The sequence below is a fragment of the Hyla sarda genome, chromosome 8, assembly GCF_029499605.1.
Source record: "Hyla sarda isolate aHylSar1 chromosome 8, aHylSar1.hap1, whole genome shotgun sequence".
NCBI classification, from domain to species: Eukaryota; Metazoa; Chordata; class Amphibia; order Anura; family Hylidae; genus Hyla; species Hyla sarda.
In genome coordinates, this window is record NC_079196.1 from 158,002,825 (window position 1) to 158,030,528 (window position 27,704).

Genomic DNA, 27,704 nt, shown 5'->3' on the forward strand with positions numbered 1-27,704 from the left:
ATTGCACGAATCCCTCAACATACGATGGATTCGACAAACGATGGCTCGTTTGGAACGAATTACCATCGTATGTTGAGGGACCACTGTATTAAACAGAGTTAAGATAGCTGGCTATGGAAACTTTACTGTATTATCTATTGAGAGCACAGCGAAATGTTAGATACTGTACCCTAATAGAGGCCTCCTCCTCCCCTACAGCCTTCCTATCCATCTCCAAAATTGGTGCCTGACCAATTCTTTGCATCATTTTATGCAAATGACAGTACACAGAAACGCTTCCATAGCCTACAATCTCAACATTTTTTAACCCAAATTTTTTTTTAATTCACCAATTTTGTCAAATCAACATACATAACATCTCAAGGGGTTATATGCTGTTGAAATGGATAAAAAATGTTTCAGTCTCATGATTTTGGTTAAAAATCATGAACAATAATAAAAACAAACTATGATTTGGGTTAAAAAAAGGTACAAATAGGAATACAATAAAATCATGACAATAGCTGGCAAGTACAGCCCAATATTGGTATAAATGTACACATAGCAAAACTACACATTTTAGATACAGATATAAGAACAACAAAGTTCCTTCATACTAGGCTTTTGTAATAACAAAAATTGGAACCTCCTGTCAAAATCAAATAGTACAATATTAAACAGAGTTAAGATAGCTGGCTATGGAAACTTTACTGTATTATCTATTGAGAGCACAGCGAAATGTTAGACACTGTGCCCTAATAGAGGCCTCCTCCTCCCCTACAGCCTTCCTATCCATATCCAAAATTGGTGCCTGACCAATTCTTTGCATCATTTTATGCAAATGACAGTACACAGAAACGCTTCCATAGCCTACAATCTCAACATTTTTTAACCCAAATTTTTTTTTAATTCACCAATTTTGTCAAATCAACATACATAACATCTCAAGGGGTTATATGCTGTTGAAATGGATAAAAAATGTTTCAGTCTCATGATTTTGGTTAAAAATCATGGACAATAATAAAAATAAACTATGATTTGGGTTAAAAAAAAAGGTACAAATAGGAATACAAAAAAATCATTACAATGGCTTGCAAGTACAGCCCACTATTGGTATAAATGTACACATGGCAAAACTACACATTTTACATACAGATATAAGAACAACACACTTCCTTCATACTAGGCTTTTGTAATATAAAAAATTGCCAGCTCCTGTCAAAATCAAATAGTACAATACAGTGACCCCCCCCCGACCTACGATGGCCCCGACATATGATCAAATCGACATACGATGGCCCATCAGAGGCCATCGCATGTCGATGTCAGCATCGACATACAATGCTTTTTTATGTCGGGGCCATCGCATCAAGTGCTATCCGGCAGCGAAAAATGCTTAAGCTGCTGCCAAATAGCCGCTTAATGTTCCCCGTGTGGTGCGGTAAGTATTACTTACCCCTCCACAATGCTCCGGGGTGCCCTCCGGGTCCAGCGCTGGTCTTCCGGTGTCTTCTCGGCCCTCTCCGATGACGTCAATACGCTGCTGCCCACGTCATCCAATAGGAATAGCGTACGCAGCGGCGTAATGACGTCGCTACGCAGGCCCAGTAAGGCCTTGCGGAAGACAGGAGAGGACCGGAGAAGACCAGGATAGTCCAGCGGAGGCCAGGGGTCACCATCGCGAGCAGCGGGGACACCATTGCGAGCGGCGGGTCAGGTGAGTACAGCTCCTTATACTTTACATTGCACGAATCCCTCAACATATGATGGATTCGACAAACGATGGCTCGTTTGGAACGAATTACCATCGTATGTTGAGGGACCACTGTATTAAACAGAGTTAAGATAGCTGGCTATGGAAACTTTACTGTATTATATATTGAGAGCACAGCGAAATGTTAGACACTGTGCCCTAATAGAGGCCTCCTCCTCCCCCTACAGCCTTCCTATCCATCTCCAAATTGGTGCCTGACCAATTCTTTGCATCATTTTATGCAAATGACAGTACACAGAAACGCTTCCATAGCCTACAATCTCAACATTTTTTAACCCAAATTTTTTTTAATTCACCAATTTTGTCAAATCAACATACATAACGTTTCAAGGGGTTATATGCTGTTGAAGTGAAGAAAAAATGTTTCAGTCTCATGATTTTGGTTAAAAATCATGGACACTAATAAAAACAAACTATGATTTGGGTTAAAAAAGGAATACAATAAAAAAGGAATACAAAAAAATACAAAAAAAATAGGAATACAATAAAATCATGACAATAGCTGGCAAGTACATCCCAATATTGGTATAAATGTACACATAGCAAAACTACACATTTTAGATACAGATATAAGAACAACAAAGTTCCTTCATACTAGACTTTTGTAATAACAAAAATTGGAACCTCCTGTCAAAATCAAATAGTACAATATTAAACAGAGTTAAGATAGCTGGCTATGGAAACTTTACTGTATTATCTATTGAGAGCACAGCGAAATGTTAGACACTGTGCCCTAATAGAGGCCTCCTCCTCCCCTACAGCCTTCCTATCCATCTCCAAAATTGGTGCCTGACCAATTCTTTGCATCATTTTCTGAAAATGACAGTACACAGAAACGCTTCCATAGCCTACAATCTCAACATTTTTTAACCCGTTTTTTTTTTAATTCACCAATTTTGTCAAATCAACATACATAACGTCTCAAGGGGTTATATGCTGTTGAAATGGATAAAAAATGTTTCAGTCTCATGATTTTGGTTAAAAATCTTGGACAATAATAAAAACAAACTATGATTTGGGTTAAAAAAAAAAGGTACAAATAGGAATACAATAAAATCATGACAATAGCTGGCAAGTACAGCCCAATATTGGTATAAATGTACACATAGCAAAACTACACATTTTAGATACAGATATAAGAACAACAAAGTTCCTTCATACTAGACTTTTGTAATAACAAAAATTGGCACCTCCTGTCAAAATCAAATAGTACAATATTAAACAGAGTTAAGATAGCTGGCTATGGAAACTTTACTGTATTATCTATTGAGAGCACAGCGAAATGTTAGATACTGTGCCCTAATAGAGGCCTCTTCCTCCCCTACAGCCTTCCTATCCATCTCCAAAATTGGTGCCTGACCAATACTTTGCATCATTTCATGCAAAAAACAGTACACAGAAACGCTTCCATAGCCTACAATCTCAAACATTTTTAACCCAAATTTTTTTTTAATTCACCAATTTTGTCAAATCAACATACATAACGTCTCAAGGGGTTATATGCTGTTGAAATGGATAAAAAATGTTTCAGTCTCATGATTTTGGTTAAAAATCATGGACAATAATAAAAACAAACTATGATTTGGGTTAAAAAAAAGGTACAAATAGGAATACAATAAAATCATGACAATAGATGGCAAGTACAAACCAATATTGGTATAAATGTACACATAGCAAAACCACACATTTTAGATACAGATATAAGAACAACAAAGTTTCTTCATACTAGGCTTTTGTAATAAAAAAAAATTGGCACCCCCTGTCAAAATCAAATAGTATAATATTAAACAGTTAAGATAGCTGGCTATGGAAACTTTACTGTATTATCTATTGAGAGCACAGCGAAATGTTAGACACTGTGCCCTAATAGAGGCCTCCTCCTCCCCTACAGCCTTCCTATCCATCTCCAAATTGGTGCCTGACCAATTCTTTGCATCCTTTTAAGCAAAAAACAGTACACAGAAACGCTTCCATAGCCTACAATCTCAAAAGTTTTTAACCCAAATTTTTTTTAATTCACCAATTTTGTCAAATCAACATACATAACGTCTCAAGGGGTTATAAGCTGTTGAAGTGAACAAAAAATTTTTCAGTCTCATGATTTTGGTTAAAAATCATGGACAATAATAAAAACAAACTATGATTTGGGTTAAAAAAGGAATACAATAAAGAAGGAATAAAAAAAATACAAAAAAAATAGAAATACAATAAAATCATGACAATAGCTGGCAAGTACAGCCCAATATTGGTATAAATGTACACATAGCAAAACTACACATTTTAGATACAGATATAAGAACAACAAAGTTCCTTCATACTAGGCTTTTGTAATAACAAAAATTGGAACCTCCTGTCAAAATCAAATAGTACAATATTAAACAGAGTTAAGATAGCTGGCTATGGAAACTTCACTGTATTATCTATTGAGAGCACAGCGAAATGTTAGATACTGTGCCCTAATAGAGGCCTCCTCCTCCCCTACAGCCTTCCTATCCATCTCCAAAATTGGTGCCTGACCAATTCTTTGCATCATTTTATGCAAATGACAGTACACAGAAACGCTTCCATAGCCTACATTCTCAACATTTTTTTAACCCAAATTTTTGAGATTCCCCAATGTTGTCAAATCAGCATATATAACGTCTCAAGGGGTTATATGCTATTGAAGTGAAGAAAAATGTTTCAGTCTCATGATTTTGTTTAAAAATCATGGACAATAATAAAAACAAACTATGATTTGGGTTAAAAAAAAGGTACAAATAGGAATACAAAAAAATCATTACAATGGCTTGCAGGTACAGCCCACTATTGGTATAAATGTACACATGGCAAAACTACACATTTTACATACAGATATAAGAACAACAAACTTCCTTCATACTAGGCTTTTGTAATTTAAAAAATTGCCAGCTCCTGTCAAAATCAAATAGTACAATACAGTGACCCCCCCGACCTACGATGACCCCGACATATGATCAAATCGACATACGATGGCCTCTCAGAGGCCATCGCATGTCGATGTCAGCATCGTCATACAATGCTTTTTTATGTCGGGGCCATCGCATCAAGTGCTATCCGGCAGCGAAAAATGCTTAAGCTGCTGCCAAATAGCCGCTTAATGTTCCCCGTGTGGTGCGGTAAGTATTATTTACCCCTCCACGATGCTCCGTTGTGCCCTCCGGGTCCAGCGCTGGTCTTCCGGTGTCTTCTCGGCCCTCTCCGATGACGTCAATACGCTGGTGCCCACGTCATCCAATAGGAATAGCGTACGCAGCGGCGTAATGACGTCGCTACGCAGGCCCAGTAAGGCTTTACGGAAGACAGCAGAGGACCGGAGAAGACCAGGAGAGTCCAGCGGAGGCCCGGGGTCACCATCGCGAGCGGCGGGGACACCATCGCGAACGGCGAGGACAGGTGAGTACAGCTTCATATACTTTACATTGTACGAATCCCTCAACATACGATGGATTTGAAAAACGATGGCTCGTTTGGAATGAATTACCATCGTATGTTGAGGGACCACTGTATTAAACAGAGTTAAGATAGCTGGCTATGTAAACTTTACTGTATTATCTATTGAGAGCACAGCAAAATGTTAGATACTGTACCCTAATAGAGGCCTCCTCCTCCCCTACAGCCTTCCTATCCATCTCCAAAATTGGTGCCTGACCAATTCTTTGCATCATTTTATGCAAATGACAGTACACAGAAACGCTTCCATAGCCTACATTCTCAACATTTTTTAACCCAAATTTTTAAAATTCTCCAATGTTGTCAAATCAGCATATATAACGTCTCAAGAGGTTATATGCTGTTGACGTGAAGAAAAATGTTTCAGTCTCATGATTTTGTTTAAAAATCATAGACAATAATAAAAACAAACTATGATTTGGGTTAAAAAGGAATACAATAAAGAAGGAATAAAAAAAATACAAAAAAAAATAGAAATACAATAAAATCATGACAATAGCTGGCAAGTACAGCCCAATATTGGTATAAATGTACACATAGCAAAACTACACATTTTAGATACAGATATAAGAACAACAAAGTTCCTTCATACTAGGCTTTTGTAATAACAAAAATTGGAACCTCCTGTCAAAATCAAATAGTACAATATTAAACAGAGTTAAGATAGCTGGCTATGGAAACTTTACTGTATTATCAATTGAGAGCACAGCGAAATGTTAGACACTGTGCCCTAATAGAGGCCTCCTCCTCCCCTACAGCCTTCCTATCCATCTCCAAATTGGTGCCTGACCAATTCTTTGCATCCTTCTATCCAAAAAACAGTACACAGAAATGCTTCCATAGCCTACAATCTCAAAATGTTTTAACCCAAAAATTTTTTAATTCACCAATTTTGTCAAATCAACATACATAACGTCTCAAGGGGTTATATGCTGTTGAAGTGAAGAAAAAATGTTTCAGTCTCATAATTTTGGTTAAAAATCATGGACAATAATAAAAACAAACTATGATGTGGGTTAAAAAGGAATACAATAAAGAAGGAATAAAAAAAATACAAAAAAAAATAGAAATACAATAAAATCATGACAATAGCTGGCAAGTACAGCCCAATATTGGTATAAATGTACACATAGCAAAACTACACATTTTAGATACAGATATAAGAACAACAAAGTTCCTTCATACTAGGCTTTTGTAATAACAAATATTGGAACCTCCTGTCCAAATCAAATAGTACAATATTAAACAGAGTTAAGATAGCTGGCTATGGAAACTTTACTGTATTATCTATTGAGAGCACAGCGAAATGTTAGATACTGTGCCCTAATAGAGGCCTCCTCCTCCCCTACAGCCTTCCTATCCATCTCCAAAATTGGTGCCTGACCAATTCTTTGCATCATTTTATGCAAATGACAGTACACAGAAACGCTTCCATAGCCTACATTCTCAACGTTTTTTTAACCCAAATTTTTAAAATTCCCCAATGTTGTCAAATCAGCATATATAACGTCTCAAGGGGTTATATGCTGTTGAAGTGAAGAAAAATGTTTCAGTCTCATGATTTTGTTTAAAAATCATGGACAATAATAAAAACAAACTATGATTTGGGTTAAAAAAAAGGTACAAATAGGAATACAATAAAATCATGACAATAGATGGCAAGTACAGCCCAATATTGGTATAAATGTACACATAGCAAAACCACACATTTTAGATACAGATATAAGAACAACAAAGTTCCTTCATACTAGGCTTTTGTAATAAAAAAAAATTGGCACCCCCTGTCAAAATCAAATAGTATAATATTAAACAGAGTTAAGATAGCTGGCTATGGAAACTTTACTGTATTATCTATTGAGAGCACAGCGAAATGTTAGACACTGTGCCCTAATAGAGGCCTCCTCCTCCCCTACAGCCTTCCTATCCATCTCCAAATTGGTGCCTGACCAATTCTTTGCATCCTTTTATGCAAAAAACAGTACACAGAAACGCTTCCATAGCCAACAATCTCAAAAGTTTTTAACCCAAATTTTTTTTAATTCACCAATTTTGTCAAATCAACATACATAACGTCTCAAGGAGTTATATGATGTTGAAGTGAAGAAAAAATGTTTCAGTCTCATGATTTTGGTTAAAAATCATGGACAATAATAAAAACAAACTATGATTTGGGTTAAAAAAAAAGGTACAAATAGGAATGCAATAAAATCATGACAATTGCTGGCAAGTACAGCCCAATATTGGTATAAATGTACACATGGCAAAACTACACATTTTACATACAGATATAAGAACAACAAACTTCCTTCATACTAGGCTTTTGTAATTTAAAAAATTGCCAGCTCCTGTCAAAATCAAATAGTACAATACAGTGACCCCCCCGACCTACGATGACCCCGACATATGATCAAATCGACATACGATGGCCTCTCAGAGGCCATCGCATGTCGATGTCAGCATCGTCATACGATGCTTTTTTATGTCGGGGCCATCGCATCAAGTGCTATCCGGCAGCGAAAAATGCTTAAGCTGCTGCCAAATAGCCGCTTAATGTTCCCCGTGTGGTGCGGTAAGTATTATTTACCCCTCCACGATGCTCCGTTGTGCCCTCCGGGTCCAGCGCTGGTCTTCCGGTGTCTTCTCGGCCCTCTCCGATGACGTCAATACGCTGGTGCCCACGTCATCCAATAGGAATAGCGTACGCAGCGGCGTAATGACGTCGCTACGCAGGCCCAGTAAGGCTTTACGGAAGACAGCAGAGGACCGGAGAAGACCAGGAGAGTCCAGCGGAGGCCCGGGGTCACCATCGCGAGCGGCGGGGACACCATCGCGAACGGCGAGGACAGGTGAGTACAGCTTCATATACTTACATTGCACGAATCCCTCAACATACGATGGATTTGAAAAACGATGGCTCGTTTGGAACGAATTACCATCGTATGTTGAGGGACCACTGTATTAAACAGAGTTAAGATAGCTGGCTATGTAAACTTTACTGTATTATCTATTGAGAGCACAGCTAAATGTTAGATACTGTACCCTATTAGAGGCCTCCTCCTCCCCTACAGCCTTCCTATCCATCTCCAAAATTGGTGCCTGACCAATTCTTTGCATCATTTTATGCAAATGACAGTACACAGAAACGCTTCCATAGCCTACAATCTCAACATTTTTTAACCCAAGTTTTTTTTTAAATTCACCAATTTTGTCAAATCAACATACATAACGTCTCAAGGGGTTATATGCTGTTGAAATGGATAAAAAATGTTTCAGTCTCGTGATTTTGATTAAAAATCATGGACAATAATAAAAACAAACTATTATTTGGGTAAAAAAAAAAAGGTATAAATAGGAATACAATAAAATCATGACAATAGCTGGCAAGTACAGCCCAATATTAGTATAAATGTACACATAGCAAAACTATACATTTTAGATACAGATGTAAAAACAACAAGGTTCCATCTTATTTGGCTTTTGTAATACAAAAAATGGCCACCTCCTGTAAAAAATCAAATAGTACAAAATTAAACAGAGTTAAGATAGCTGGCTATGGAAACTTTACTGTATTATATATTGAGAGCACAGCGAAATGTTAGACACTGTGCCCTAATAGAGGCCTCCTCCTCCCCTACAGCCTTCCTATCCATCTCCAAAATTGGTGCCTGACCAATTCTTTGCATCATTTTATGCAAATGACAGTACACAGAAACGCTTCCATAGCCTACAATCTCAACATTTTTTAACCCAAATTTTTTTTTAATTCACCAATTTTGTCAAATCAACATACATAACGTCTCAAGGGGTTATATGCTGTTGAAATGGATAAAAAAAATTTCAGTCTCATGATTTTAGTTAAAAATCATGGACAATAATAAAAACAAACTATGATTTGGGTTAAAAAAAGGTACAAATAGGAATACAATAAAATCATGACAATAGCTGGCAAGTACAGCCCAATATTTGTATAAATGTACACATAGCAAAACCACACATTTTAGATACAGATATAAGAACAACAAAGTTCCTTCATACTAGGCTTTTGTAATAAAAAAATTGGCACCCCCTGTCAAAATCAAATAGTATAATATTAAACAGAGTTAAGATAGCTGGCTATGGAAACTTTACTGTATTATCTTTTGAGAGCACAGCGAAATGTTAGACACTGCGCCCTAATAGAGGCCTCCTCCTCCCCTACAGCCTTCCTATCCATCTCCAAAATTGGTGCCTGACCAATTCTTTGCATCATTTTATGCAAAAAACAGTACACAGAAATGCTTCCATAGCCTACAATCTCAACATTTTTTAACCCAAATTATTTTAATTCACCAATTTTATCAAATCAACATACATAACGTCTCAAGGGGTTATATGTTGTTGAAGTGAAGAAAAAATGTTTCAGTCTCATGATTTTGGTTAAAAATCATGGACAATAATAAAAACAAACTATGATTTGGGTTAAAAAAGGAATACAATAAAAAAGGAATACAAAAAAATACAAAAAAATAGGAATACAATAAAATCATGACAATAGATGGCAAGTACAGCCCAATATTGGTATAAATGTACACATAGCAAAATTACACATTTTAGATACAGATATAAGAACAACAAAGTTCCTTCATATTAGGCTTTTGTAATATAAAAAATTGCCAGCTCCTTTCAAAATCAAATAGTACAATACAGTGACCCCCCCGACCTACGATGGCCCCGACATATGATCAAATCGACATACGATGGCCTCTCAGAGGCCATCGCATGTCGATGTCAGCATCGACATACGATGCTTTTTATGTCGGGGCCATCGCATCAAGTGCTATCTGGCAGCGAAAAATGCTTAAGCTGCTGCCAAATAGCCGCTTAATGTTCCCCGTGTGGTGCGGTAAGTATTACTTACCCCTCCACGATGCTCCGAGGTTCCCTCCGGGTCCAGCGCTGGTCTTCCGGTGTCTTCTCGGCCCTCTCCGATGACATCAATACGCTGCTGCCCACGTCATCCAATAGGAATGGCGTACGCAGCGGCGTAATGACGTCGCTACGCAGGCCCAGTAAGGCCTTACGGAAGACTGCAGAGGATCGGAGAAGACCAGGAGAGTCCAGCGGAGGCCCGGGGTCACCATCGCGAGCGGCGGGGACACCATCGCGAACGGCGGGGACAGGTGAGTACAGCTTCATATACTTTACATTGCACGAATCCCTCAACATACGATGGATTCGAAAAACGATGGCTCGTTTGGAACGAATTACCATCGTATGTTGAGGGACCACTGTATTAAACAGAGTTAAGATAGCTGGCTATGTAAACTTTACTGTATTATCTATTGAGAGCACAGCGAAATGTTAGATACTGTACCCTAATAGAGGCCTCCTCCTCCCCTACAGCCTTCCTATCCATCTCCAAAATTGGTGCCTGACCAATTCTTTGCATCATTTTATGCAAATGACAGTACACAGAAACGCTACAATCTACAATCTCAAAATTTTTTAACCCACATTTTTTTTTATTCACCAATTTTGTCAAATCAACATACATAACGTCTCAAGGGGTTATATGCTGTTGAAATGAAGAAAAAATGTTTCAGTCTCATGATTTGGGTTAAAAATCGTGGACAATAATAAAAACAAACTATGATTTGGGTTAAAAAAAGGTACAAATAGGAATACAATAAAATCATTACAATGGCTTGCAAGTACAGCCCACTATTTATATAAACGTACACATGGCAAAACTACACATTTTACATACAGATATAAGAACAACAAACTTCCTTCATACTAGGCTTTTGTAATATAAAAAATTGCCAGCTCTGGTCAAAATCAAATAGTACAATACAGTGACCCCCCCGACCTACGATGGCCCCGACATATGATCAAATCGACATACGATGGCCTCTGAGAGGCCATCGCATATCGATGTCAGCATCGACATACAATGTTTTTTTATGTCGGGGCCATCGCATCAAGTGCTATCCGGCCACGAAAAATGCTTAAGCTGCTGCCAAATAGCCGCTTAATGTTCCCCGTGTGGTGCGGTAAGTATTACTTACCCCTCCACGATGCTCCGGGGTGCCCTCCGGGTCCAGCGCTGGTCTTCCGGTGTCTTCTCGGCCCTCTCCGATGACGTCAATACGCTGCTGCCCACGTCATCCAATAGGAATGGCGTACGTAGCGGCGTAATGACGTCGCTATGCAGGCCCAGTAAGGCCTTGTGGAAGACAGCAGAGGACCGGAGAAGACCAGGAGAGTCCAGCGGAGGCCCGGGGCCACCATCGCGAGCGTCGGGGACACCATCGCGAGCGGCGGGGACTTGTGAGTACAGCTTCTTATACTTTACATTGCACGAATCCCTCAACATACGATGGATTCGACAAACGATGGCTCGTTTGGAACAAATTACCATCGTATGTTGAGGGACCACTGTATTAAACAGTTAAGATAGCTGGCTATGGAAACTTTACTGTTTTATCTATTGAGAGCACAGCGAAATGTTAGATACTGTACCCTAATAGAGGCCTCCTCCTCCCCTACAGCCTTCCTATCCATCTCCAAAATTTGTGCCTGACCAATTCTTTGCATCATTTTATGCAAATGACAGTACACAGAAACGCTTCCATAGCCTAAAATCTCAACATTTTTTAACCCAAATTTTTTTTTAATTCACCAATTTTGTCAAATCAACATACATAACGTCTCAAGGGGTTATATGCTGTTGAAATGGATAAAAAATGTTTCAGTCTCATGATTTTGGTTAAAAATCATGGACAATAATAAAAACAAACTATGATTTGGGTTAAAAAAAGGTACAAATAGGAATACAATAAAATCATGACAATAGCTGGCAAGTACAGCCCAATATTTGTATAAATGTACACATAGCAAAACTACACATTTTAGATACAGATATAAGAACAACAAAGTTCCTTCATACTAGGCTTTTGTAATAAAAAAAAATTGGCACCCCCTGTCAAAATCAAATAGTATAATATTAAACAGAGTTAAGATAGCTGGCTATGGAAACTTTACTGTATTATCTATTGAGAGCACAGCGAAATGTTAGACACTGCGCCCTAATAGAGGCCTCCTCCTCCCCTACAGCCTTCCTATCCATCTCCAAAATTGGTGCCTGACCAATTCTTTGCATCATTTTATGCAAAAAACAGTACACAGAAATGCTTCCATAGCCTACAATCTCAACATTTTTTAACCCAAATTTTTTTAATTCACCAATTTTATCAAATCAACATACATAACGTCTCAAGGGGTTATATGTTGTTGAAGTGAAGAAAAAATGTTTCAGTCTCATGATTTTGGTTAAAAATCATGGACAATAATAAAAACAAACTATGATTTGGGTTAAAAAAGGAATACAATAAAAAAGGAATACAAAAAAATACAAAAAAATAGGAATACAATAAAATCATGACAATAGATGGCAAGTACAGCCCAATATTGGTATAAATGTACACATAGCAAAATTACACATTTTAGATACAGATATAAGAACAACAAAGTTCCTTCATACTAGGCTTTTGTAATATAAAAAATTGCCAGCTCCTTTCAAAATCAAATAGTACAATACAGTGACCCCCCCGACCTACGATGGCCCCGACATATGATCAAATCGACATACGATGGCCTCTCAGAGGCCATCGCATGTCGATGTCAGCATCGACATACGATGCTTTTTTATGTCGGGGCCATCGCATCAAGTGCTATCCGGCAGCGAAAAATGGTTAAGCTGCTGCCAGATAGCCGCTTAATGTTCCCCGTGTGGTGCGGTAAGTATTACTTACCCCTCCTCGATGCTCCGAGGTTCCCTCCGGGTCCAGCGCTGGTCTTCCGGTGTCTTCTCGGCCCTCTCCGATGACATCAATACGCTGCTGCCCACGTCATCCAATAGGAATGGCGTACGCAGCGGCGTAATGACGTCGCTACGCAGGCCCAGTAAGGCCTTACGGAAGACTGCAGAGGATCGGAGAAGACCAGGAGAGTCCAGCGGAGGCCCGGGGTCACCATCGCGAGCGGCGGGGACACCATCGCGAACGGCGGGGACAGGTGAGTACAGCTTCATATACTTTACATTGCACGAATCCCTCAACATACGATGGATTCGAAAAACGATGGCTCGTTTGGAACGAATTACCATCGTATGTTGAGGGACCACTGTATTAAACAGAGTTAAGATAGCTGGCTATGTAAACTTTACTGTATTATCTATTGAGAGCACAGCGAAATGTTAGATACTGTACCCTAATAGAGGCCTCCTCCTCCCCTACAGCCTTCCTATCCATCCCCAAAATTGGTGCCTGACCAATTCTTTGCATCATTTTATGCAAATGACAGTACACAGAAACGCTACAATCTACAATCTCAAAATTTTTTAACCCACATTTTTTTTTATTCACCAATTTTGTCAAATCAACATACATAACGTCTCAAGGGGTTATATGCTGTTGAAATGAAGAAAAAATGTTTCAGTCTCATGATTTTGGTTAAAAATCGTGGACAATAATAAAAACAAACTATGATTTGGGTTAAAAAAAGGTACAAATAGGAATACAATAAAATCATTACAATGGCTTGCAAGTACAGCCCACTATTTATATAAACGTACACATGGCAAAACTACACATTTTACATACAGATATAAGAACAACAAACTTCCTTCATACTAGGCTTTTGTAATATAAAAAATTGCCAGCTCTGGTCAAAATCAAATAGTACAATACAGTGACCCCCCCGACCTACGATGGCCCCGACATATGATCAAATCGACATACGATGGCCTCTGAGAGGCCATCGCATATCGATGTCAGCATCGACATACAATGTTTTTTTATGTCGGGGCCATCGCATCAAGTGCTATCCGGCCACGAAAAATGCTTAAGCTGCTGCCAAATAGCCGCTTAATGTTCCCCGTGTGGTGCGGTAAGTATTACTTACCCCTCCACGATGCTCCGGGGTGCCCTCCGGGTCCAGCGCTGGTCTTCCGGTGTCTTCTCGGCCCTCTCCGATGACGTCAATACGCTGCTGCCCACGTCATCCAATAGGAATGGCGTATGTAGCGGCGTAATGACGTCGCTATGCAGGCCCAGTAAGGCCTTGTGGAAGACAGCAGAGGACCGGAGAAGACCAGGAGAGTCCAGCGGAGGCCCGGGGCCACCATCGCGAGCGTCGGGGACACCATCGCGAGCGGCGGGGACTTGTGAGTACAGCTTCTTATACTTTACATTGCACGAATCCCTCAACATACGATGGATTCGACAAACGATGGCTCGTTTGGAACAAATTACCATCGTATGTTGAGGGACCACTGTATTAAACAGTTAAGATAGCTGGCTATGGAAACTTTACTGTATTATCTATTGAGAGCACAGCGAAATGTTAGATACTGTACCCTAATAGAGGCCTCCTCCTCCCCTACAGCCTTCCTATCCATCTCCAAAATTGGTGCCTGACCAATTCTTTGCATCATTTTATGCAAATGACAGTACACAGAAACGCTTCCATAGCCTAAAATCTCAACATTTTTTAACCCAAATTTTTTTTTAATTCACCAATTTTGTCAAATCAACATACATAACGTCTCAAGGGGTTATATGCTGTTGAAATGGATAAAAAATGTTTCAGTCTCATGATTTTGGTTAAAAATCATGGACAATAATAAAAACAAACTATGATTTGGGTTAAAAAAAAGGTACAAATAGGAATACAATAAAATAATGACAATAGCTGGCAAGTACAGCCCAATATTTGTATAAATGTACACATACCAAAACTACACATTTTAGATACAGATATAAGAACAACAAAGTTCCTTCATACTAGGCTTTTGTAATAAAAAAAAATTGGCACCCCCTGTCAAAATCAAATAGTATAATATTAAACAGAGTTAAGATAGCTGGCTATGGAAACTTTACTGTATTATCTATTGAGAGCACAGCGAAATGTTAGACACTGCGCCCTAATAGAGGCCTCCTCCTCCCCTACAGCCTTCCTATCCATCTCCAAAATTGGTGCCTGACCAATTCTTTGCATCATTTTATGCAAAAAACAGTACACAGAAATGCTTCCATAGCCTACAATCTCAACATTTTTTAACCCAAATTTTTTTAATTCACCAATTTTATCAAATCAACATACATAACTTCTCAAGGGGTTATATGTTGTTGAAGTGAAGAAAAAATGTTTCAGTCTCATGATTTTGGTTAAAAATCATGGACAATAATAAAAACAAACTATGATTTGGGTTAAAAAAGGAATACAATAAAAAAGGAATACAAAAAAATACAAAAAAATAGGAATACAATAAAATCATGACAATAGATGGCAAGTACAGCCCAATATTGGTATAAATGTACACATAGCAAAATTACACATTTTAGATACAGATATAAGAACAACAAAGTTCCTTCATACTAGGCTTTTGTAATATAAAAAATTGCCAGCTCCTTTCAAAATCAAATAGTACAATACAGTGACCCCCCCGACCTACGATGGCCCCGACATATGATCAAATCGACATACGATGGCCTCTCAGAGGCCATCGCATGTCGATGTCAGCATCGACATACGATGCTTTTTTATGTCGGGGCCATCGCATCAAGTGCTATCTGGCAGCGAAAAATGCTTAAGCTGCTGCCAAATAGCCGCTTAATGTTCCCCGTGTGGTGCGGTAAGTATTACTTACCCCTCCACGATGCTCCGAGGTTCCCTCCGGGTCCAGCGCTGGTCTTCCGGTGTCTTCTCGGCCCTCTCCGATGACATCAATACGCTGCTGCCCACGTCATCCAATAGGAATGGCGTACACAGCGGCGTAATGACGTCGCTACGCAGGCCCAGTAAGGCCTTACGGAAGACTGCAGAGGATCGGAGAAGACCAGGAGAGTCCAGCGGAGGCCCGGGGTCACCATCGCGAGCGGCGGGGACACCATCGCGAACGGCGGGGACAGGTGAGTACAGCTTCATATACTTTACATTGCACGAATCCCTCAACATACGATGGATTCGAAAAACGATGGCTCGTTTGGAACGAATTACCATCGTATGTTGAGGGACCACTGTATTAAACAGAGTTAAGATAGCTGGCTATGTAAACTTTACTGTATTATCTATTGAGAGCACAGCGAAATGTTAGATACTGTACCCTAATAGAGGCCTCCTCCTCCCCTACAGCCTTCCTATCCATCTCCAAAATTGGTGCCTGACCAATTCTTTGCATCATTTTATGCAAATGACAGTACACAGAAACGCTACAATCTACAATCTCAAAATTTTTTAACCCACATTTTTTTTTATTCACCAATTTTGTCAAATCAACATACATAACGTCTCAAGGGGTTATATGCTGTTGAAATGAAGAAAAAATGTTTCAGTCTCATGATTTTGGTTAAAAATCGTGGACAATAATAAAAACAAACTATGATTTGGGTTAAAAAAAGGTACAAATAGGAATACAATAAAATCATTACAATGGCTTGCAAGTACAGCCCACTATTTATATAAACGTACACATGGCAAAACTACACATTTTACATACAGATATAAGAACAACAAACTTCCTTCATACTAGGCTTTTGTAATATAAAAAATTGCCAGCTCTGGTCAAAATCAAATAGTACAATACAGTGACCCCCCCGACCTACGATGGCCCCGACATATGATCAAATCGACATACGATGGCCTCTGAGAGGCCATCGCATATCGATGTCAGCATCGACATACAATGTTTTTTTATGTCGGGGCCATCGCATCAAGTGCTATCCGGCCACGAAAAATGCTTAAGCTGCTGCCAAATAGCCGCTTAATGTTCCCCGTGTGGTGCGGTAAGTATTACTTACCCCTCCACGATGCTCCGGGGTGCCCTCCGGGTCCAGCGCTGGTCTTCCGGTGTCTTCTCGGCCCTCTCCGATGACGTCAATACGCTGCTGCCCACGTCATCCAATAGGAATGGCGTATGTAGCGGCGTAATGACGTCGCTATGCAGGCCCAGTAAGGCCTTGTGGAAGACAGCAGAGGACCGGAGAAGACCAGGAGAGTCCAGCGGAGGCCCGGGGCCACCATCGCGAGCGTCGGGGACACCATCGCGAGCGGCGGGGACTTGTGAGTACAGCTTCTTATACTTTACATTGCACGAATCCCTCAACATACGATGGATTCGACAAACGATGGCTCGTTTGGAACAAATTACCATCGTATGTTGAGGGACCACTGTATTAAACAGTTAAGATAGCTGGCTATGGAAACTTTACTGTATTATCTATTGAGAGCACAGCGAAATGTTAGATACTGTACCCTAATAGAGGCCTCCTCCTCCCCTACAGCCTTCCTATCCATCTCCAAAATTGGTGCCTGACCAATTCTTTGCATCATTTTATGCAAATGACAGTACACAGAAACGCTTCCATAGCCTAAAATCTCAACATTTTTTAACCCAAATTTTTTTTTAATTCACCAATTTTGTCAAATCAACATACATAACGTCTCAAGGGGTTATATGCTGTTGAAATGGATAAAAAATGTTTCAGTCTCATGATTTTGGTTAAAAATCATGGACAATAATAAAAACAAACTATGATTTGGGTTAAAAAAAAGGTACAAATAGGAATACAATAAAATCATGACAATAGCTGGCAAGTACAGCCCAATATTTGTATAAATGTACACATACCAAAACTACACATTTTAGATACAGATATAAGAACAACAAAGTTCCTTCATACTAGGCTTTTGTAATAAAAAAAAATTGGCACCCCCTGTCAAAATCAAATAGTATAATATTAAACAGAGTTAAGATAGCTGGCTATGGAAACTTTACTGTATTATCTATTGAGAGCACAGCGAAATGTTAGACACTGCGCCCTAATAGAGGCCTCCTCCTCCCCTACAGCCTTCCTATCCATCTTCAAAATTGGTGCCTGACCAATTCTTTGCATCATTTTATGCAAAAAACAGTACACAGAAATGCTTCCATAGCCTACAATCTCAACATTTTTTAACCCAAATTTTTTTAATTCACCAATTTTATCAAATCAACATACATAACGTCTCAAGGGGTTATATGTTGTTGAAGTGAAGAAAAAATGTTTCAGTCTCATGATTTTGGTTAAAAATCATGGACAATAATAAAAACAAACTATGATTTGGGTTAAAAAAGGAATACAATAAAAAAGGAATACAAAAAAATACAAAAAAATAGGAATACAATAAAATCATGACAATAGATGGCAAGTACAGCCCAATATTGGTATAAATGTACACATAGCAAAATTACACATTTTAGATACAGATATAAGAACAACAAAGTTCCTTCATACTAGGCTTTTGTAATATAAAAAATTGCCAGCTCCTTTCAAAATCAAATAGTACAATACAGTGACCCCCCCGACCTACGATGGCCCCGACATATGATCAAATCGACATACGATGGCCTCTCAGAGGCCATCGCATGTCGATGTCAGCATCGACATACGATGCTTTTTTATGTCGGGGCCATCGCATCAAGTGCTATCTGGCAGCGAAAAATGCTTAAGCTGCTGCCAAATAGCCGCTTAATGTTCCCCGTGTGGTGCGGTAAGTATTACTTACCCCTCCACGATGCTCCGAGGTTCCCTCCGGGTCCAGCGCTGGTCTTCCGGTGTCTTCTCGGCCCTCTCCGATGACATCAATACGCTGCTGCCCACGTCATCCAATAGGAATGGCGTACACAGCGGCGTAATGACGTCGCTACGCAGGCCCAGTAAGGCCTTACGGAAGACTGCAGAGGATCGGAGAAGACCAGGAGAGTCCAGCGGAGGCCCGGGGTCACCATCGCGAGCGGCGGGGACACCATCGCGAACGGCGGGGACAGGTGAGTACAGCTTCATATACTTTACATTGCACGAATCCCTCAACATACGATGGATTCGAAAAACGATGGCTCGTTTGGAACGAATTACCATCGTATGTTGAGGGACCACTGTATTAAACAGAGTTAAGATAGCTGGCTATGTAAACTTTACTGTATTATCTATTGAGAGCACAGCGAAATGTTAGATACTGTACCCTAATAGAGGCCTCCTCCTCCCCTACAGCCTTCCTATCCATCTCCAAAATTGGTGCCTGACCAATTCTTTGCATCATTTTATGCAAATGACAGTACACAGAAACGCTACAATCTACAATCTCAAAATTTTTTAACCCACATTTTTTTTTATTCACCAATTTTGTCAAATCAACATACATAACGTCTCAAGGGGTTATATGCTGTTGAAATGAAGAAAAAATGTTTCAGTCTCATGATTTTGGTTAAAAATCGTGGACAATAATAAAAACAAACTATGATTTGGGTTAAAAAAAGGTACAAATAGGAATACAATAAAATCATTACAATGGCTTGCAAGTACAGCCCACTATTTATATAAACGTACACATGGCAAAACTACACATTTTACATACAGATATAAGAACAACAAACTTCCTTCATACTAGGCTTTTGTAATATAAAAAATTGCCAGCTCTGGTCAAAATCAAATAGTACAATACAGTGACCCCCCCGACCTACGATGGCCCCGACATATGATCAAATCGACATACGATGGCCTCTGAGAGGCCATCGCATATCGATGTCAGCATCGACATACAATGTTTTTTTATGTCGGGGCCATCGCATCAAGTGCTATCCGGCCACGAAAAATGCTTAAGCTGCTGCCAAATAGCCGCTTAATGTTCCCCGTGTGGTGCGGTAAGTATTACTTACCCCTCCACGATGCTCCGGGGTGCCCTCCGGGTCCAGCGCTGGTCTTCCGGTGTCTTCTCGGCCCTCTCCGATGACGTCAATACGCTGCTGCCCACGTCATCCAATAGGAATGGCGTATGTAGCGGCGTAATGACGTCGCTATGCAGGCCCAGTAAGGCCTTGTGGAAGACAGCAGAGGACCGGAGAAGACCAGGAGAGTCCAGCGGAGGCCCGGGGCCACCATCGCGAGCGTCGGGGACACCATCGCGAGCGGCGGGGACTTGTGAGTACAGCTTCTTATACTTTACATTGCACGAATCCCTCAACATACGATCGATTCGACAAACGATGGCTCGTTTGGAACAAATTACCATCGTATGTTGAGGGACCACTGTATTAAACAGTTAAGATAGCTGGCTATGGAAACTTTACTGTATTATCTATTGAGAGCACAGCGAAATGTTAGATACTGTACCCTAATAGAGGCCTCCTCCTCCCCTACAGCCTTCCTATCCATCTCCAAAATTGGTGCCTGACCAATTCTTTGCATCATTTTATGCAAATGACAGTACACAGAAACGCTTCCATAGCCTAAAATCTCAACATTTTTTAACCCAAATTTTTTTTTAATTCACCAATTTTGTCAAATCAACATACATAACGTCTCAAGGGGTTATATGCTGTTGAAATGGATAAAAAATGTTTCAGTCTCATGATTTTGGTTAAAAATCATGGACAATAATAAAAACAAACTATGATTTGGGTTAAAAAAAAGGTACAAATAGGAATACAATAAAATCATGACAATAGCTGGCAAGTACAGCCCAATATTTGTATAAATGTACACATACCAAAACTACACATTTTAGATACAGATATAAGAACAACAAAGTTCCTTCATACTAGGCTTTTGTAATAAAAAAAAATTGGCACCCCCTGTCAAAATCAAATAGTATAATATTAAACAGAGTTAAGATAGCTGGCTATGGAAACTTTACTGTATTATCTATTGAGAGCACAGCGAAATGTTAGACACTGCGCCCTAATAGAGGCCTCCTCCTCCCCTACAGCCTTCCTATCCATCTCCAAAATTGGTGCCTGACCAATTCTTTGCATCATTTTATGCAAAAAACAGTACACAGAAATGCTTCCATAGCCTACAATCTCAACATTTTTTAACCCAAATTTTTTTAATTCACCAATTTTATCAAATCAACATACATAACGTCTCAAGGGGTTATATGTTGTTGAAGTGAAGAAAAAATGTTTCAGTCTCATGATTTTGGTTAAAAATCATGGACAATAATAAAAACAAACTATGATTTGGGTTAAAAAAGGAATACAATAAAAAAGGAATACAAAAAAATACAAAAAAATAGGAATACAATAAAATCATGACAATAGATGGCAAGTACAGCCCAATATTGGTATAAATGTACACATAGCAAAATTACACATTTTAGATACAGATATAAGAACAACAAAGTTCCTTCATACTAGGCTTTTGTAATATAAAAAATTGCCAGCTCCTTTCAAAATCAAATAGTACAATACAGTGACCCCCCCGACCTACGATGGCCCCGACATATGATCAAATCGACATACGATGGCCTCTCAGAGGCCATCGCATGTCGATGTCAGCATCGACATACGATGCTTTTTTATGTCGGGGCCATCGCATCAAGTGCTATCTGGCAGCGAAAAATGCTTAAGCTGCTGCCAAATAGCCGCTTAATGTTCCCCGTGTGGTGCGGTAAGTATTACTTACCCCTCCACGATGCTCCGAGGTTCCCTCCGGGTCCAGCGCTGGTCTTCCGGTGTCTTCTCGGCCCTCTCCGATGACATCAATACGCTGCTGCCCACGTCATCCAATAGGAATGGCGTACGCAGCGGCGTAATGACGTCGCTACGCAGGCCCAGTAAGGCCTTACGGAAGACTGCAGAGGATCGGAGAAGACCAGGAGAGTCCAGCGGAGGCCCGGGGTCACCATCGCGAGCGGCGGGGACACCATCGCGAACGGCGGGGACAGGTGAGTACAGCTTCATATACTTTACATTGCACGAATCCCTCAACATACGATGGATTCGAAAAACGATGGCTCGTTTGGAACGAATTACCATCGTATGTTGAGGGACCACTGTATTAAACAGAGTTAAGATAGCTGGCTATGTAAACTTTACTGTATTATCTATTGAGAGCACAGCGAAATGTTAGATGCTGTACCCTAATAGAGGCCTCCTCCTCCCCTACAGCCTTCCTATCCATCTCCAAAATTGGTGCCTGACCAATTCTTTGCATCATTTTATGCAAATGACAGTACACAGAAACGCTACAATCTACAATCTCAAAATTTTTTAACCCACATTTTTTTTTATTCACCAATTTTGTCAAATCAACATACATAACGTCTCAAGGGGTTATATGCTGTTGAAATGAAGAAAAAATGTTTCAGTCTCATGATTTTGGTTAAAAATCGTGGACAATAATAAAAACAAACTATGATTTGGGTTAAAAAAAGGTACAAATAGGAATACAATAAAATCATTACAATGGCTTGCAAGTACAGCCCACTATTTATATAAACGTACACATGGCAAAACTACACATTTTACATACAGATATAAGAACAACAAAGTTCCTTCATACTAGGCTTTTGTAATATAAAAAATTGCCAGCTCCTTTCAAAATCAAATAGTACAATACAGTGACCCCCCCGACCTACGATGGCCCCGACATATGATCAAATCGACATACGATGGCCTCTCAGAGGCCATCGCATGTCGATGTCAGCATCGACATACGATGCTTTTTTATGTCGGGGCCATCGCATCAAGTGCTATCTGGCAGCGAAAAATGCTTAAGCTGCTGCCAAATAGCCGCTTAATGTTCCCCGTGTGGTGCGGTAAGTATTACTTACCCCTCCACGATGCTCCGAGGTTCCCTCCGGGTCCAGCGCTGGTCTTCCGGTGTCTTCTCGGCCCTCTCCGATGACATCAATACGCTGCTGCCCACGTCATCCAATAGGAATGGTGTACACAGCGGCGTAATGACGTCGCTACGCAGGCCCAGTAAGGCCTTACGGAAGACTGCAGAGGATCGGAGAAGACCAGGAGAGTCCAGCGGAGGCCCGGGGTCACCATCGCGAGCGGCGGGGACACCATCGCGAACGGCGGGGACAGGTGAGTACAGCTTCATATACTTTACATTGCACGAATCCCTCAACATACGATGGATTCGAAAAACGATGGCTCGTTTGGAACGAATTACCATCGTATGTTGAGGGACCACTGTATTAAACAGAGTTAAGATAGCTGGCTATGTAAACTTTACTGTATTATCTATTGAGAGCACAGCGAAATGTTAGATACTGTACCCTAATAGAGGCCTCCTCCTCCCCTACAGCCTTCCTATCCATCTCCAAAATTGGTGCCTGACCAATTCTTTTCATCATTTTATGCAAATGACAGTACACAGAAACGCTACAATCTACAATCTCAAAATTTTTTAACCCACATTTTTTTTTATTCACCAATTTTGTCAAATCAACATACATAACGTCTCAAGGGGTTATATGCTGTTGAAATGAAGAAAAAATGTTTCAGTCTCATGATTTTGGTTAAAAATCGTGGACAATAATAAAAACAAACTATGATTTGGGTTAAAAAAAGGTACAAATAGGAATACAATAAAATCATTACAATGGCTTGCAAGTACAGCCCACTATTTATATAAACGTACACATGGCAAAACTACACATTTTACATACAGATATAAGAACAACAAACTTCCTTCATACTAGGCTTTTGTAATATAAAAAATTGCCAGCTCTGGTCAAAATCAAATAGTACAATACAGTGACCCCCCCGACCTACGATGGCCCCGACATATGATCAAATCGACATACGATGGCCTCTGAGAGGCCATCGCATATCGATGTCAGCATCGACATACAATGTTTTTTTATGTCGGGGCCATCGCATCAAGTGCTATCCGGCCACGAAAAATGCTTAAGCTGCTGCCAAATAGCCGCTTAATGTTCCCCGTGTGGTGCGGTAAGTATTACTTACCCCTCCACGATGCTCCGGGGTGCCCTCCGGGTCCAGCGCTGGTCTTCCGGTGTCTTCTCGGCCCTCTCCGATGACGTCAATACGCTGCTGCCCACGTCATCCAATAGGAATGGCGTATGTAGCGGCGTAATGACGTCGCTATGCAGGCCCAGTAAGGCCTTGTGGAAGACAGCAGAGGACCGGAGAAGACCAGGAGAGTCCAGCGGAGGCCCGGGGCCACCATCGCGAGCGTCGGGGACACCATCGCGAGCGGCGGGGACTTGTGAGTACAGCTTCTTATACTTTACATTGCACGAATCCCTCAACATACGATGGATTCGACAAACGATGGCTCGTTTGGAACAAATTACCATCGTATGTTGAGGGACCACTGTATTAAACAGTTAAGATAGCTGGCTATGGAAACTTTACTGTATTATCTATTGAGAGCACAGCGAAATGTTAGATACTGTACCCTAATAGAGGCCTCCTCCTCCCCTACAGCCTTCCTATCCATCTCCAAAATTGGTGCCTGACCAATTCTTTGCATCATTTTATGCAAATGACAGTACACAGAAACGCTTCCATAGCCTAAAATCTCAACATTTTTTAACCCAAATTTTTTTTTAATTCACCAATTTTGTCAAATCAACATACATAACGTCTCAAGGGGTTATATGCTGTTGAAATGGAAAAAAAATGTTTCAGTCTCATGATTTTGGTTAAAAATCATGGACAATAATAAAAACAAACTATGATTTGGGTTAAAAAAAAGGTACAAATAGGAATACAATAAAATCATGACAATAGCTGGCAAGTACAGCCCAATATTTGTATAAATGTACACATACCAAAACTACACATTTTAGATACAGATATAAGAACAACAAAGTTCCTTCATACTAGGCTTTTGTAATAAAAAAAAATTGGCACCCCCTGTCAAAATCAAATAGTATAATATTAAACAGAGTTAAGATAGCTGGCTATGGAAACTTTACTGTATTATCTATTGAGAGCACAGCGAAATGTTAGACACTGCGCCCTAATAGAGGCCTCCTCCTCCCCTACAGCCTTCCTATCCATCTCCAAAATTGGTGCCTGACCAATTCTTTGCATCATTTTATGCAAAAAACAGTACACAGAAATGCTTCCATAGCCTACAATCTCAACATTTTTTAACCCAAATTTTTTTAATTCACCAATTTTATCAAATCAACATACATAACGTCTCAAGGGGTTATATGTTGTTGAAGTGAAGAAAAAATGTTTCAGTCTCATGATTTTGGTTAAAAATCATGGACAATAATAAAAACAAACTATGATTTGGGTTAAAAAAGGAATACAATAAAAAAGGAATACAAAAAAATACAAAAAAATAGGAATACAATAAAATCATGACAATAGATGGCAAGTACAGCCCAATATTGGTATGAATGTACACATAGCAAAATTACACATTTTAGATACAGATATAAGAACAACAAAGTTCCTTCATACTAGGCTTTTGTAATATAAAAAATTGCCAGCTCCTTTCAAAATCAAATAGTACAATACAGTGACCCCCCCGACCTACGATGGCCCCGACATATGATCAAATCGACATACGATGGCCTCTCAGAGGCCATCGCATGTCGATGTCAGCATCGACATACGATGCTTTTTTATGTCGGGGCCATCGCATCAAGTGCTATCTGGCAGCGAAAAATGCTTAAGCTGCTGCCAAATAGCCGCTTAATGTTCCCCGTGTGGTGCGGTAAGTATTACTTACCCCTCCACGATGCTCCGAGGTTCCCTCCGGGTCCAGCGCTGGTCTTCCGGTGTCTTCTCGGCCCTCTCCGATGACATCAATACGCTGCTGCCCACGTCATCCAATAGGAATGGCGTATGTAGCGGCGTAATGACGTCGCTATGCAGGCCCAGTAAGGCCTTGTGGAAGACAGCAGAGGACCGGAGAAGACCAGGAGAGTCCAGCGGAGGCCCGAGGCCACCATCGCGAGCGTCGGGGACACCATCGCGAGCGGCGGGGACTTGTGAGTACAGCTTCTTATACTTTACATTGCACGAATCCCTCAACATACGATGGATTCGACAAACGATGGCTCGTTTGGAACAAATTACCATCGTATGTTGAGGGACCACTGTATTAAACAGTTAAGATAGCTGGCTATGGAAACTTTACTGTATTATCTATTGAGAGCACAGCGAAATGTTAGATACTGTACCCTAATAGAGGCCTCCTCCTCCCCTACAGCCTTCCTATCCATCTCCAAAATTGGTGCCTGACCAATTCTTTGCATCATTTTATGCAAATGACAGTACACAGAAACGCTTCCATAGCCTAAAATCTCAACATTTTTTAACCCAAATTTTTTTTTAATTCACCAATTTTGTCAAATCAACATACATAACGTCTCAAGGGGTTATATGCTGTTGAAATGGATAAAAAATGTTTCAGTCTCATGATTTTGGTTAAAAATCATGGACAATAATAAAAACAAACTATGATTTGGGTTAAAAAAAAGGTACAAATAGGAATACAATAAAATCATGACAATAGCTGGCAAGTACAGCCCAATATTTGTATAAATGTACACATAGCAAAACTACACATTTTAGATACAGATATAAGAACAACAAAGTTCCTTCATACTAGGCTTTTGTAATAAAAAAAAAATTGGCACCCCCTGTCAAAATCAAATAGTATAATATTAAACAGAGTTAAGATAGCTGGCTATGGAAACTTTACTGTATTATCTATTGAGAGCACAGCGAAATGTTAGACACTGCGCCCTAATAGAGGCCTCCTCCTCCCCTACAGCCTTCCTATCCATCTCCAAAATTGGTGCCTGACCAATTCTTTGCATCATTTTATGCAAAAAACAGTACACAGAAATGCTTCCATAGCCTACAATCTCAACATTTTTTAACCCAAATTTTTTTAATTCACCAATTTTATCAAATCAACATACATAACGTCTCAAGGGGTTATATGTTGTTGAAGTGAAGAAAAAATGTTTCAGTCTCATGATTTTGGTTAAAAATCATGGACAATAATAAAAACAAACTATGATTTGGGTTAAAAAAGGAATACAATAAAAAAGGAATACAAAAAAATACAAAAAAATAGGAATACAATAAAATCATGACAATAGATGGCAAGTACAGCCCAATATTGGTATAAATGTACACATAGCAAAATTACACATTTTAGATACAGATATAAGAACAACAAAGTTCCTTCATACTAGGCTTTTGTAATATAAAAAATTGCCAGCTCCTTTCAAAATCAAATAGTACAATACAGTGACCCCCCCGACCTACGATGGCCCCGACATATGATCAAATCGACATACGATGGCCTCTCAGAGGCCATCGCATGTCGATGTCAGCATCGACATACGATGCTTTTTTATGTCGGGGCCATCGCATCAAGTGCTATCTGGCAGCGAAAAATGCTTAAGCTGCTGCCAAATAGCCGCTTAATGTTCCCCGTGTGGTGCGGTAAGTATTACTTACCCCTCCACGATGCTCCGAGGTTCCCTCCGGGTCCAGCGCTGGTCTTCCGGTGTCTTCTCGGCCCTCTCCGATGACATCAATAAGCTGCTGCCCACGTCATCCAATAGGAATGGCGTACGCAGCGGCGTAATGACGTCGCTACGCAGGCCCAGTAAGGCCTTACGGAAGACTGCAGAGGATCGGAGAAGACCAGGAGAGTCC